The 13,361-nt window shown below is 34.8% G+C and overlaps 1 long non-coding RNA gene across 14 annotated transcripts; it reads right to left on the reverse strand.

The window, feature by feature from the left end:
- Positions 1 to 849: 849 nt before the first annotated feature.
- LOC104594035 (uncharacterized) lies at positions 850 to 6,841 on the reverse strand. Of its 14 annotated transcripts, XR_016076007.1 has the most exons (11): positions 6,660 to 6,827; positions 6,460 to 6,546; positions 5,758 to 5,891; positions 5,124 to 5,182; positions 4,979 to 5,033; positions 4,832 to 4,882; positions 4,338 to 4,377; positions 2,682 to 2,910; positions 2,112 to 2,159; positions 1,595 to 1,714; positions 850 to 1,222 (listed from the first exon to the last, which is right to left on the reverse strand). It is a non-coding gene; the product is annotated as an uncharacterized LOC104594035 (long non-coding RNA). The 14 variants fall into 14 exon arrangements; XR_016075997.1 differs by lacking the exon at positions 5,758 to 5,891 and having other exon boundaries at positions 2,682 to 2,803; positions 6,660 to 6,840; XR_016075996.1 differs by lacking the exon at positions 5,758 to 5,891 and having other exon boundaries at positions 6,660 to 6,839.
- Between the last annotated feature and the right edge of the window lie 6,520 nt (positions 6,842 to 13,361).

Below are 13,361 nucleotides of genomic sequence, written 5' to 3' on the forward strand. Positions count from 1 at the left end.
CTAAATTTAATTAAAATTATTTTATTTCACTCATTATAACAAGAAGCTAGATAGCTTAGTGGTTTTAGGGCTTGGGCTTAGTGCTACTATGCTCTTGGGCTAGGTGATTTAGGTTCAAATCAATATTTCAAACCTTGTATAGCGCTAAAGAATTACTTCAAAATTCAACCGATCCCACCTAAAATAAATATATTTATGTGGCTTATTTTCCTGGACAAGTTACCAATCAAAACAAGGCTAAAGGAACTTTGGAAGTAACATATTGTCTAATCTGTGATGAAGAGGAAGAATCTCTATTGCATCTATTAATTCATTGCCCTTTAGCAAATCAGATATGGAGGATTGTAGAACCTCAGTACTTGCATCTATTTTCATTGCATCCATTAATTCATTCCTAGAATAAATGAGAATGTTATTGACCAGTTCAAGAGATTTTAGAGATTATCTGATGCTTCTGTTGATCAAGAGCGTGTTAAGGCCATAGGATGGGTGGCAAGGGACTGTTACGGTAGGATCTTAAATGTTTCTTCAAAATTTATAGGTTCTAACACCATAACAGTGGTGGAGGTGTTAGGCAGATAGAGTAGTAGTTTGGAGTGCTTTGGAGATGCAACAAATGGAGTGATCCCCCTCCAGTCATATGGCTACGGGTCGGTGCTTTGGAGATGCAAAACCATCTAGTTGGGCTTCAAACCAGATGGTCGGACTGTTTGACCCGAGAACCAGTGGCCAAGACAGTTCCATTTTTGGGTTGGTTTTTAAGACCATACTTTCAAGCACATCTTAAGAGAAGCTAATGTGCCAGCTGACTTCCTTGCAAAGCTGGGACAGGATGGCCAAGTGGACATGTTGAATGTGAGGATTTCTCATAGAAAAGATCAGTTTAGAAGATTTGTGGGATGCACTATCCCCAGATTCTGTTAGTGCTCTTCCAATGTTTTACTTTTACCAAAAAAAAATATCGTCCATAGGTTTCTACTTTCTAGATGTTCACCCATTATCTTCTGTCTGTCACCTCGCTGGATTTAACGGATGTTCATCTCTCTTTGCATATCTGCATGTTCTGTAGTTTCATTTATAATATCCATGCTTGTGCAAGATCTCTGCTCTCATTTTGAATACAAGATTATGTCTTGTATAGCCTTGGGTTTGATTAACCACTATTCTCCAACTCCACCTTGTATTCCACTCCACAAGGGCATTTAAGCACATGAGAAATTCCCTGTAACAAATTGAAGGCATCTGAATCTCTTAGCTATTGATATTTTCTATGGATTTAAATGGAAAACAACAACAAAATGGTACTGCAGTAGATGTTTTTACAGTCATCTGATCAGGAATTTAGCACTGACAACCACTGTATTAAGCAAAATGCTTAAAAAATCTATTGCTGATAGCAGAAGGGCTTTGACCAATAAAAACCTTCCTGTGAATTTGATAAAAAACCACCACCTGATTGGTTACCAATTTTATGATACCGGTTGATTTGGTTACAAGTTTTTCATGTATCATAGTCAAACCCATCTGTATGAGGATCTTTTGGGCTGAAAAATAGGGTCGCAAATTCAATAATGAAGCCATTACGCATTCTCACCTTAAATTGTTCAATTCGGTGCCGCAGACACTGCAAATACTCTACTTCTGCAGCATTATCAGACAGCAAAGCCTTGTGTTCCTCTTCCAATGCCTTCATGTCCATTGTTATCAACGCTGGCTGGTGCCAACCATCCAAACAAATCTATAATTAAATAAAATAAAATAACATAAAGCAGTAAATTTTAGTATAATCCTTTTGAAAGAACACTGCCAGGATGCAAGGATGGATGGCAGGTTTTGCAAGGATTAGGACCCATCTTCTGAATTATTTCACTGGATTGTAAGAAGAGTACAAGACACAGAGAAGTAGGTCATCATACTAGAAGTATTGTGCCTATGTCTAACTTAGAACGTACTTGTTTCCACCACAAATGGTTGGAAGTGGCAGTGTGAATTGTGCTGTACATTTCTAAATTGTGCTTTCAGAGGAGTATCGTCTTACATTAATATTGATAATCTCAAAACTACAAGATAAAATATTAAAACAATCAGTGTGAACTGAAAGGTTAACTGACCAGAAAGCTAGCAGTCCTACATTTCAATTGCTCAATAGATTTCTTTATCTGTAACACATAAGTAGGCTTCATGAAACAAACTTTAAAATAAAAGAAATAAATAATTGGTGAAAAGAAGCACAAGTTGTATGAAGAGAGTAATTACAGTACAATAAGACCATACAAAGTAGAATATAAAATTTCTCTAATAAATGAACTCAAATACTTTGATCTTGATTCAGAAAAACCAGATTCGAGGCTCTTTTTTAGAACAATGAACAGAACACCACCTAAATGACCAGAATAAAAGACCCCATCTCTTGTTGATTAACTTAATTTAAAACCAACCCAAGAGTTGCAATGGACATCTAGAAGGTAGTTTCAGCATTGGGAAAAGCTCACTTCAGCGGGTCATTCTATTCCTATTCAAAATGATTGACTTTGGAGTATTTGATTGTCCACTGCAAAATCTTTGCACTTCCCATTTTCATAAGGAATTCAACTCCAATTTCCTCTATCATATACAGGAACATAACAACCCTAATTTACAGTTACTAACACTGCCAGATGCTTTTTATATAATACTTGTACCTTGCAATTCTCCAAAACAAGCTTGGATTTATTTGCCATTATCTCCTCAAGCTAAGCTTTTGAACCATCCAACTTGGTCATTATGTCATTGTATTTCTCATTTGTTTCTTGATCGTGCCATTCTGAAGGTAATCAAAAAATAATTATGAAAACCAAATAACTTTGCTCATTGCTGAAAATGTTTATACCATCCTGTGTGTTTTGGGATCCATTGCAATGCTAGTTTTGACTGCAAATAAAATGTAAATATATGAGAGAATAAATGTTTCAAATGCAAAGTTAAACTACTAATGCTTACACATCAGTTCAGCATGCAGATTATCACTTTTGGGGTATGGGTGCAATTCAGACCAGGTTAGGTTGAGTTGAGAGCCAACCCTAACCTGACCCAAGTTGTTGAACCCCGAACACAAATCCAACGAAATGACTTTGGGTTGGTTTTGGTTTGGGTTGGCCCAATAATTTCAGTTATTGTTGCTAAAACCCTTCTATTTCCTAAGGATTAGCAACTCAGTTTGGCATTACCAAATGTACAAGAACATAATTAGAAGTATTATACTTATGATACTTTACCTTTGCTCAAAAAAAGAAAAAAAAAACCACATGTACAAGAACATAATTATGGTGCATTAGAAGTATTATACTTATGTGATACCAGAAATTTTTTTTTTGTTTTTAAACTTAAAATTGATTATATATACATATATTCATGAAACGCATAGTTGTATACATTATAATGTATACTTACATTATATGCAAACATATTTATATGATATTTATACATTCAAATACAAAGACAATTTGAGTTCGGGTAACACAACTAGAAGTGAAGTTGTGTTCATATTTTTCAACCCTAACCTTAATGAGTTTTACCAATGCCAATTACAAGTCTATAATGAAATGAATGTAATGGAGTGGTGTATGGACTTGTTTCCTGAAATTGGTATAATAGAATGAATGGTTAAGACAATCTGTGTCAGATCTTTATTTGATAAAACATATATATCAAAGAATCTTAGAGATCTGGTATTGCAGATGACTGGTCCTACTCATTGTACTACACATAATTTATCCATAATAAGCCTTCCCTAGAGCCACACAATGTATGAGTTCCTCAATCAAAGATATGTTAATGTGGTCAGAAGATATCAATAGTCATAACTCAACATACTTGGTGCTTACTTAATCTTTGACAACAGTTCAGCCTCTACCTGCTTCCTAGTTAGGAGTGAAATATAATTTTCCTATGCAAATTGTAAAGTTTCTGGTACTGTTTCTTATTTCCAAATAAAAGATCTTTCATTAAAGAAATCATAGCAGGAAAAAGCATCTAGGAAACAGGATTACTAGCAGACACAAACTAAAGATTATAAAGACATTTTATTAATCCACTCCTGTAACTAGGTGTGAGGAGACAAAAAATAATTGTCTTGATATTTAAACCCTGTAACTGTTGTTATGTGAGCAATTTCACTTTCCTTCCTTGCAACATGTTTGAAAAACACATCTGAATCTTTCAGAATTCAGAATCTAGTCTTTAATTTTAGGTGACATGTATATTTAAGCATTTGGACCAGAAAAAAAGACTTAATCATGTTGCATAAAATACATCAAAAGAGAACTGGAAACACTGAAACATGTTTTAATAGGTCATACCTCTTATATCTCCTTCATGGGCACCGGTTTTTGTCTCAACCTGTAAAAGTTGTAACAATTAGGATCACTGCAAATTTCCATAAAGCTACAAAAATGGAAGTATGAGCAGCGTATCGTGAAGGTACAATCCCCTAAGCTTAAAATCAGATACATGTAAGATAATGGGTTTAAAGAGATTAACATGATCAAATTGTTAGGCAATAAACATCTACTGCAAATAAAAGAGACTCAGATCACATGTCAGACTAGGTCTATAATTGACTGTTTCACCATCTGTAAAAGATTTCTCTGGAACCCTTCATTTTGTCCTTGCTTTTTAAATTGAATAAATTGGGCTTAAATTTGTGTAGAAAGAGTCAAGCCAGGTTATTTACAGAAATCAGACTAACGAAATGCAGATACTACTGAGCCTTTGTTAATTATGATGGCCTATCACTAGCAACCAAAATCCCAGGCAATAGAAAGATAAAAGCAGGTATCAGTTACAGATATACCAGTCCTAGTTTTCCAGCATTAGTGTTGAGTTTGTGAGAATTGATCCAATCCTGCTCAAAATAGAAAAGATGCACTTTTTGTCAAGTCATTGGAAGGAGGAAAATGATCGGCAGAGCCACTATGAAATTACATATTTTTTAATTAACCTGCTATTCTTGTAACTTTGCATTCATGTCCTCCATGATCTTGGCATAATAAGTTCTGCACCAATACAGCAGAGCAAATTTATTTGGCTCTCTAAAACATAATCTAAATTGATGTCCATCTTTATGGTTCACAGGTTGATATTACTTCTTCTCTTTCAGTTTGGCAGAGGTATTGACTCTTTCTTGTATAAGAAGTTCCAGGGTCTGTAACAGAAAAGGACATTGTCAAAAAAAAAAAGGAAGAAAAACAGAAGAAAAGAAAAGAAATTAAATTAAATTAAATGAAATATTGTAGAGTATTGAAGTGTTTCACTTAATAAAATTTAAGCGATATTTTTTTATTCCCCACTTATATATCTTATTTTATTCCTGACTTGTATTCCTTCGGAAATCAGAAGCAAGAAAATCCTCCAATTATTTGCATACCGTGGACAACAAATTCCTCCTGTACAACCCCAAACATTCAAAGCATCTCTTATATCTACTTACATAATTAGGTTAGAGTATGAAGATCGATTTGGAACCAGTTACCATGCAAACTACAAATTTCACACACTAATCATGCTTCTTTAAAGTAGAACTTGAAAAAATTACAACATTCTTATTTTCTATGCAACCCTTTGAGCATGGATACCAGCCTTGTGATCAGAAACAGATATAGAAAAAATTAAAGAGAAAAAAATACAATGTGGATTCATTTCAAATGCAGAAGCTCTAAACGGTTCCCAACCTCCCTACCGTCTTAATTCAAATGGGTAATTTGGAAATTAATAGCAAACCTGAGAAAGAGTGGAGGAATCATTGTGTAGGGAGGCAATCTTCTTCTGCTTATGAAAAATTTTTTAGCATGTTTGGTCCTTTGCCTTCATCATTCGTTCAGTCTCCTCTTTGAGACGTTTTGTGTCAGATTTTACTGCAAAAATATCCACGGAACAGTAGAAGCACAGTTTTGGCAAGTAACAATACGGAACATGGCGCGAAGTAACAATACGGAACATGATTTAATAATATCATTACACAAAAATAAATGATCCACTAGAGCGTTGGATTGGAACATGTTCTCACGAGATTTCAACACACAAGCTGAGGTTTTTGTACCACAAATGCCGCACGAAAAATATTCTAATCTAATAGCTACTGAAGAGAGATAAATCAATCCCAGGTGGTGAAGTCCATCCAGTCTATAAGAACAATCCCTACAATAAAAACTATTCCAATCAAATGAATGAGAGACTAAGGAGAAAAGAAATCTCCAATCGAAGAGCAACAAAGTAGGAGCCTCGACAGCCCCGAGCGGAGTCGTCGAACATTCATGCTAGCGTACACCGCGCACATTATATTAATTCCTTTTCATCATCGTTTAGAATTTCCGGCGAAGTCACCGGAAAATGCAGATACCGCAAACAGAGGGATCTTCAGAGGCAAGAACAAATTTAAAGGAAGAAAAAAAATGTAGAAGGAAATTAAAAAGAAGCCGATACCTAGATCGAGGTCTTTCTCCATGGCGCGGATCGTTGTTAGATGCATTTGCTCTTCAACAGAGATCTTCGTTACTTGATCCTCCACCTCTGCGAATAGATAGATGCCGAATTTAGAAATAGAAACGGCGAAACTAATTGAAGTTAGAAATTGCCGAGATCTCCAAAATCACATTGTTTTAATTAACTTCAGAACTATATACCGTTCATTTGAGATCGAAAGATCTTCAGGTTCTGGAGATACTCCTCCATCTCTGGTAGATTTTCCTTGGTTTCTGCAAGGAAAAGGGTTCTGAACAAGAGAGAGAGAGAGAGAGAGAGAGAGAGAGAGAGATTGAGTTTTGAGTTTTGAGTTTGAGTTATGAGAGAGGGAAATTTGATATTGGGAGCGAGGAAAATAGGTAGGCCAGTCAACGACTCAACGAATTCCGAAAGTCCGGTATCCATTGACATCCGATCCGTTTAAAATCCGATTCCATTAAATATTATATATAATTTTCTAACAAAAAAAAAGTATTATATATAATTCACAATCATTAAATTGAATATTTTAAATTAATATAAATTTATTGTATATTTATAAGCAATTAAATGATTTTTTTAAACATTTTAATATTTTATAATTTTAGTTATAATTAGTCAGACTTCAAATACGAATCTGTTTTATGAGTTCGGATTTTGGACCGGACACTGAAATAGTGCAAATGGTATCCCATTATGCAGTTCCAAATTCGAATATTATGCAGTTTCAAATTCAAAAATTCGAATTCAATCCAATCTGTCTATAATCAAATTAGATATGGATCAGAATTCACGTCTGCGCCCCACGGAGGTCGCCTACATATTCCAACCGTGTATCGAGAACATCTCTCACCGGCAACTTCGGGGATGTGCAAGTGGGGCGTTTGTGGGGCGCTCTTTATGGGGTGCAGATGTGTTATATTCATGTATATGGATCTGCCTGTACGATCCAATAATATATGTAAAAATTTTAATTCAGATCTACTCCTCACACCAACCTCACAGCATATCCAATTGTGCATTGAAGACATCTTCCCATAAATGATAATACGTAAATACGGAAATATTCCCAATGTATAATTGCAATAAAAACTATGAGAGTGCAAAACCTTGTTTTATGAAGACTCAGTTACAATACATTCTTGGCCACATTTACCTAACCACACATATGAAATCGATATGTTCAGTCCCTGCCCACCCCAGATTTTATGAAGACACAGTTTGGAAGGAATATAAATACAAATATGTTGAATGCAAAACCTTGTTTTCTGTATTATTTTATATGTATTTGTATTGTAAATACATTTGTATTTGTAATCTTTCCAAACTGAGCCTAAAGCATTTGCCAAACTAATCAATTCACTAGGGATCCACCTAAAGTGATAATTTGCTCGGGACAAGATTTTCCTGAACACATTGAAGAGGTGAGTGAATCTTCACGGGCCATCCACCTAAAGTGACAATTTACCTTAGAACCTCCAACAAGGTCTGAACCTTACCTTCAACTACTCCAACCTATCCAAGAAGACCACCGGAGGCCCAAACAAGCTCACTAATGAACTTTAGAAATTTACCTCCAATACTTGTTGGAAATTAGGGTCACAAAAACTTGGAGGAGAAATTCTAAGGCATATCAAAATACATTATTTTTAGAAAGTTATTTGCCCCCACTCAATTTCACTAAGTTTGTTGTAGAGTTATAGGCAAATTTGTTCCTAAGGCTATGTTTGGTTGCAATGTAAATAAGTTTGCACTGATGCAAAACCATGGCAATGCGAATGATTTGAGTGCAAATTCTAACCTATTGTTGTTTCAAATTTTATCTTATTTTGTTTGATTGCAGTAAATTAAGACATGAAGCTAAATGAAGTAAAACCCAAAACAAAATTAAACAAGAATTTGCATTTTTTACATTTGCACTCCCATGCATTTTGTATTAGTGCAAATAAATTTGTCCTGCAACCAAACACTGTTGGATTTTGATCTCATAAGAGATTAAATCAAATGGGTTTGATTGGTCAATTCCATGAGAAATTGCACTTGCACACTTGATTGAAAAATGAGTTTTTCTCTTACAAAACCCAGTTTTGAACTTGTCCCACATTGGAAAATTATAAGTTTTGTTTTCAGTATTTCAATAGGAGCTGATTTACACTCCTTAGAATTAGTAGAGGAGAGTATGGGGATTCGATACCGCACAACGCGCGCGTACGTGTGCGCGCGCGTGTGTGCGGCGCAATGAGGCGCTTTAAAGGCGCACTTTATTCACACTTTGCGCGCACCCGCGTGGCTCGCGATGGGCAACTTTGGTTTTGGTGCGTTGCTGACCGTTGATGAGATCAACGATCACGATTCGATTGGGTGTGATCAAGAGGCACAATTCAAAGTTAACAGTCACTAACTGTTAACTACTTTTTAAACAGTCACAATTCAAACATTGTGACTGTTCAAGGTGCCTTCTCTAAACCAGCACATACCTTTTCTTCATACCTCTTCACAAATTATTTAAGGAGCATGAATCAGACTCCAAAACACACAATTTCGAAATTCACACACTCTCTCTCTCTCAATCCGGTCTGCTACAGTCTCACAAAAGGTTTCTTTGGAGACTCTTCAACTTTGCTGGTTGCAGATTCTCGCCCAAGGCTCTGTTGTATCCTGGGAACGAATTTGCCTGTAACCCAACAGCAAACTCAGTAAAACTGAGTGGGGGCAAATAACGTTCTAAAGACAGTGTCTTCAGACGCGCCTCAGAACTTCTCCTCCAAAATTACAGTGACCCCATTTTCTCCAACAAACACAACCTAAAATACAACAAAACCTTAGGTGAGAAACTACAACCAGCAAAATTGAAGAATCTTTAAAAAAACCTTTTGTGAGATAGTAGCAAATTAGACTGAGAGAGAGTGAGAAGTGATTGAAAAAACTTGCATGTGGATCAACTTGGTTTACACCCTTTAAATAAAATATGGAGAGTCATCTTGAAGAGGGATGTGTTGGTTCGAAGAGTTTCTTTGTACAATCATGATTTCAAACTTTGTGACTCTTCTCAATTAGTTAACAGTTATGACCGTTAATGTTTAAATATTGTCCCTTGATCACACCCCATCAAGTCATGGCTGTTGGATTAACTTAAAACGTCAATGCTCATGTTTGATCCTTCAAACCAAACACACCCTTATGTGCAGCTCAAACCAGAAGTGATTTTAAAATTTTACAAAATTCTTCAATATGCAATTTGTGATTTTGAAAATCGCAAAGTCTATGACGATTTTGCAGAATCTCAGTCTGCAAATAATGTGTCATCACAAACCCTCATCGCTCCAAAATATAGTCAGCTCTCGCGAGAGTAAGAGCAAAGTGCGTCTCATAGTGCCGCATATATGTGTGTGTGTTGTGCAGTAGTAAGTCTCTATACTCTCATATCTATAACTTGAAGGAGTGTATACAAGCTCCTACTTAAAAGCTCAAATCAGTTTCAGTAATCTTTCAATGTGAGACAAGGTTTGAAAGAAGAGAAAACAAATTAAAGTATAGTTTTATCGGGAATTTTAAAACCAGTTTTCAATAAATTTTATCAATCAAACCCCATTTGGATTTTAATCTTATTAAGAGATTAAAGTCCAACACTTTCTTGACCCCTGTGACAAGACAAACTAACACAAGTACCATCAAATTGAAGAATGTTCTCCAAATGGGAACTTTGAGCTGGGTTAACAATGTTAGCAGTAGCCATTATAGAACTCTGAACTTGCCCCAAGTTTCTTAAAGAGATGTCTCAAAATTGCTTTGTGGCTAACATCCAAGAATTGACTCAAGAAGTAGTTTTCCTAATTAAATCTTCTAAAGACCTTGTCTTCAAAAAAGATTTTAGATTTTAGTATGCTGCTCCCAAATATACCACCACATGGCATGGATGACTACTTACCATAAAGAGAACTTCATTTACCCATTTTACACCTAGCCATTGATTAAGAAATTCAATCACTAAATTCGGGGGGAGGGGGTAGAAGCTGCTAGATGGCATCAAGGAAATATTGCCAAAGGATGTGAGTCGTGAGATACCTTACAATTAATAAGAAAATGGTTATAGGATTCCCCATCCTTCAAACACATCGTACAAACATGAGGAGCGATATACAAGTGCCCCTTCCTTTTCCTTAAAATTCTGTCCACAAGAAGTCTCCCACACAAAGAAACAAACTCTCGGTGGAACAACTAAGAGCTAAAATTTTTTTGTAGGGGAAACGGGGTTAGTAGAACCTGCCACCAAGCATACAGAAAAAAGGAATTGATAGCAAAATGACTATTAGGGGAAGGCCACTAGATTCCTCTATCCTTGGGAAGAGGGGTAAGAAAGAATAGAGAGATGGTGAAGTTAAAGGAGAAACAATTCTCTCCTCTCGAGATGACTAGGAATAAGGGTGTCAATGGACCAGTTTTGGATTGGACCCTGTTCAGTCCAAAATCAATTTAGACGAATTGGACGGACCAACAAGACATATTGGATTGGATCAATTCGGTCCAAAATTTTTATTAGATTGGATTGGACCCGATCCATCCGTTATAAATTTATATTGGATTGGGTTGGATTAAGCCAATTTCTTGTCCATTGATATAAGATAAGAATATAGGTGTCAATGGATTGGGTTTGGATTGAACCAATCTAAATCAAAATGAATTTGAACAAATTAGACAGTCCAAACATTGAATTGGATTGGTCTATAATGGTCCAAAATATTTCATTGGATTGGATTGGACCTAATCCATTTATAATGGACTCACATTTACTCAGAACTGAATGAAACTGACCAATATGTTACTAGGTAGGGTTCAGTTTCAAATCCTTGGTAGGGGTATTTATGGTCCAGTTTGGTTTGGTTTAGAGACACTATAGAAAAGAAGGACTACTGCTAAAAGTTTTACTGGCAATCAGAAAATTGCTGCCTAAAACTTCTAGTGGCAGTTTCTAGTGCTTGTTGGTAAAACTCAAACAAACTGTTGCTAAATACAACTTTTAAGCAAATAGTTAAATCTTTAGCTAAAGGGATGCACTGACTGCCACTAAAGATGATTAGAGAGAATTAGCGACGATAATCGTGATCATCTTTTTCCACATGCCAAAATAACCTAAAATTTGTTCCAAATAACCTGTAATTATATTTGGTTATTAAGTAAAGTTTTAGTTTGCTTCAAACAACCTATTTTCTCTTCATTAATCCAAATTGAAATTAAATACAAAAATCAAAACATATACAAATAAAACTTAAAAGTCCATTCTCCATTCAAAACATTAGGCTAAACGCAAATATATACAGCATAAATACATACAAAATAATATAAAATATAAGGTTTTGCACTCTACATATTTGCATTTGTACTCCTTCCAAACTCAGCCCAAGTCACAAACACATCTTAGTATCTCAAAAATATCTAGCTTCATTCAAAACACTTAATTTATAAAACTTCTTCTACTTCTCCCTAAATCCAACGAAGATGAATTCCTACACAAAGAATGAAAACAATCATAAATAAACTTGAATCAAAACCATAAATAAGGAAACATCTAACTAATTCCTCCATTAGTTTTCCCTAAACCATCTAACTAATGAATAGAAGAAAGAAGAATTCCATTGACAGTAGGGATTGACCCATTGGCCCGTATGGTTGAACCACTAATCCATTGACATAGAGGAAAGCAATTCAACTACTATTGTTCTAAATCTCTATAAAAATATCCATTGCAGCTCCATGCATGTCTGAGGAGAGCAATAATAGGCTTAGTGGGGTTTACGTGAGGGAGGAATAGGAGAAGGGTTTACACGGGGGAGGAAAAAAATCCCCTAAATCAATTTGTAGCGGTAGTTTTAATTGATTGCTGCTATAGACTATTCTTGTTAGCGGCAATCCTCCTTTAGCCACTTTTTGAACTCCTACTAAACACCCTTATTTTCTATAGTGAGAAGATTTTAGACCAAACTAGTAAATTATGGTCTAGGAAATTCTCAGGTTAAACCAAACTATTGTAGTATAGAAACCAAACGAGACCAAGCTGTGTTATTATGATTTGGTCTGATTTCTAATACAGTTTGGGCCATTAGAAAATCCAAATAACATACATTCCTACATAATATAAAAAATAAAATTTAAATATGAAATTGAATTGCTTACAAATGCTACCTATTAAAGTCATATAAATTACATTCACAATTTCTCAAACATAAATAGGTCATTGAGTATCAAATTACCTGTCAAAAATTGAAACAAACAACAGTAATGTATGAGTTATATAGTTAAGAGTTGGGTAATATGTTTAAATGTTAAATGAGTATATATTTAAATGCGTGTATATATATATATATATATATATATACATATTATTAATAATTCATTTTATGGTTTGGTTTGGTTTTTGAAATTTAGAAAACCAAACCAAACTAGTCTTAGACCAAACTGCACCATTTTAAGGTCAGAGCAAACCAAACTACCAATTTCAGTTTAATTTGGTATGGTTTGGCAATCTAGACCATATAATGAACACCCCTAGGCTTTGGAATCAAATTTACTTTAAAATAAATCTCAAAATACTTTGAGTATGTGAAAATTTGAACCTAAGTACTCATGATTACAAAGACCACAATCTCACTTGGCCATTTAGTCACTTAAATGAATTGATATTTTTTTTCTTCAATTTAATATTTAAATGTGTATAATAAGTAATGTAAAAGGTAATATTTACAAAATTTAAATTGTAGTTATAAATTTTGAACTATATATTATCATCTTTGAAAATTAATTTTAAACATTTTCGGATTATGATATTATTATTATTGTTGTTGTTGTTATAAAGAACATGTTCCATGGGTAGATCCTGGAACCAACAT

Source organism: Nelumbo nucifera, chromosome 5 (assembly GCF_055504915.1).
Source record: "Nelumbo nucifera cultivar China Antique chromosome 5, China Antique-T2T, whole genome shotgun sequence".
NCBI classification, from domain to species: domain Eukaryota; kingdom Viridiplantae; phylum Streptophyta; class Magnoliopsida; order Proteales; family Nelumbonaceae; genus Nelumbo; species Nelumbo nucifera.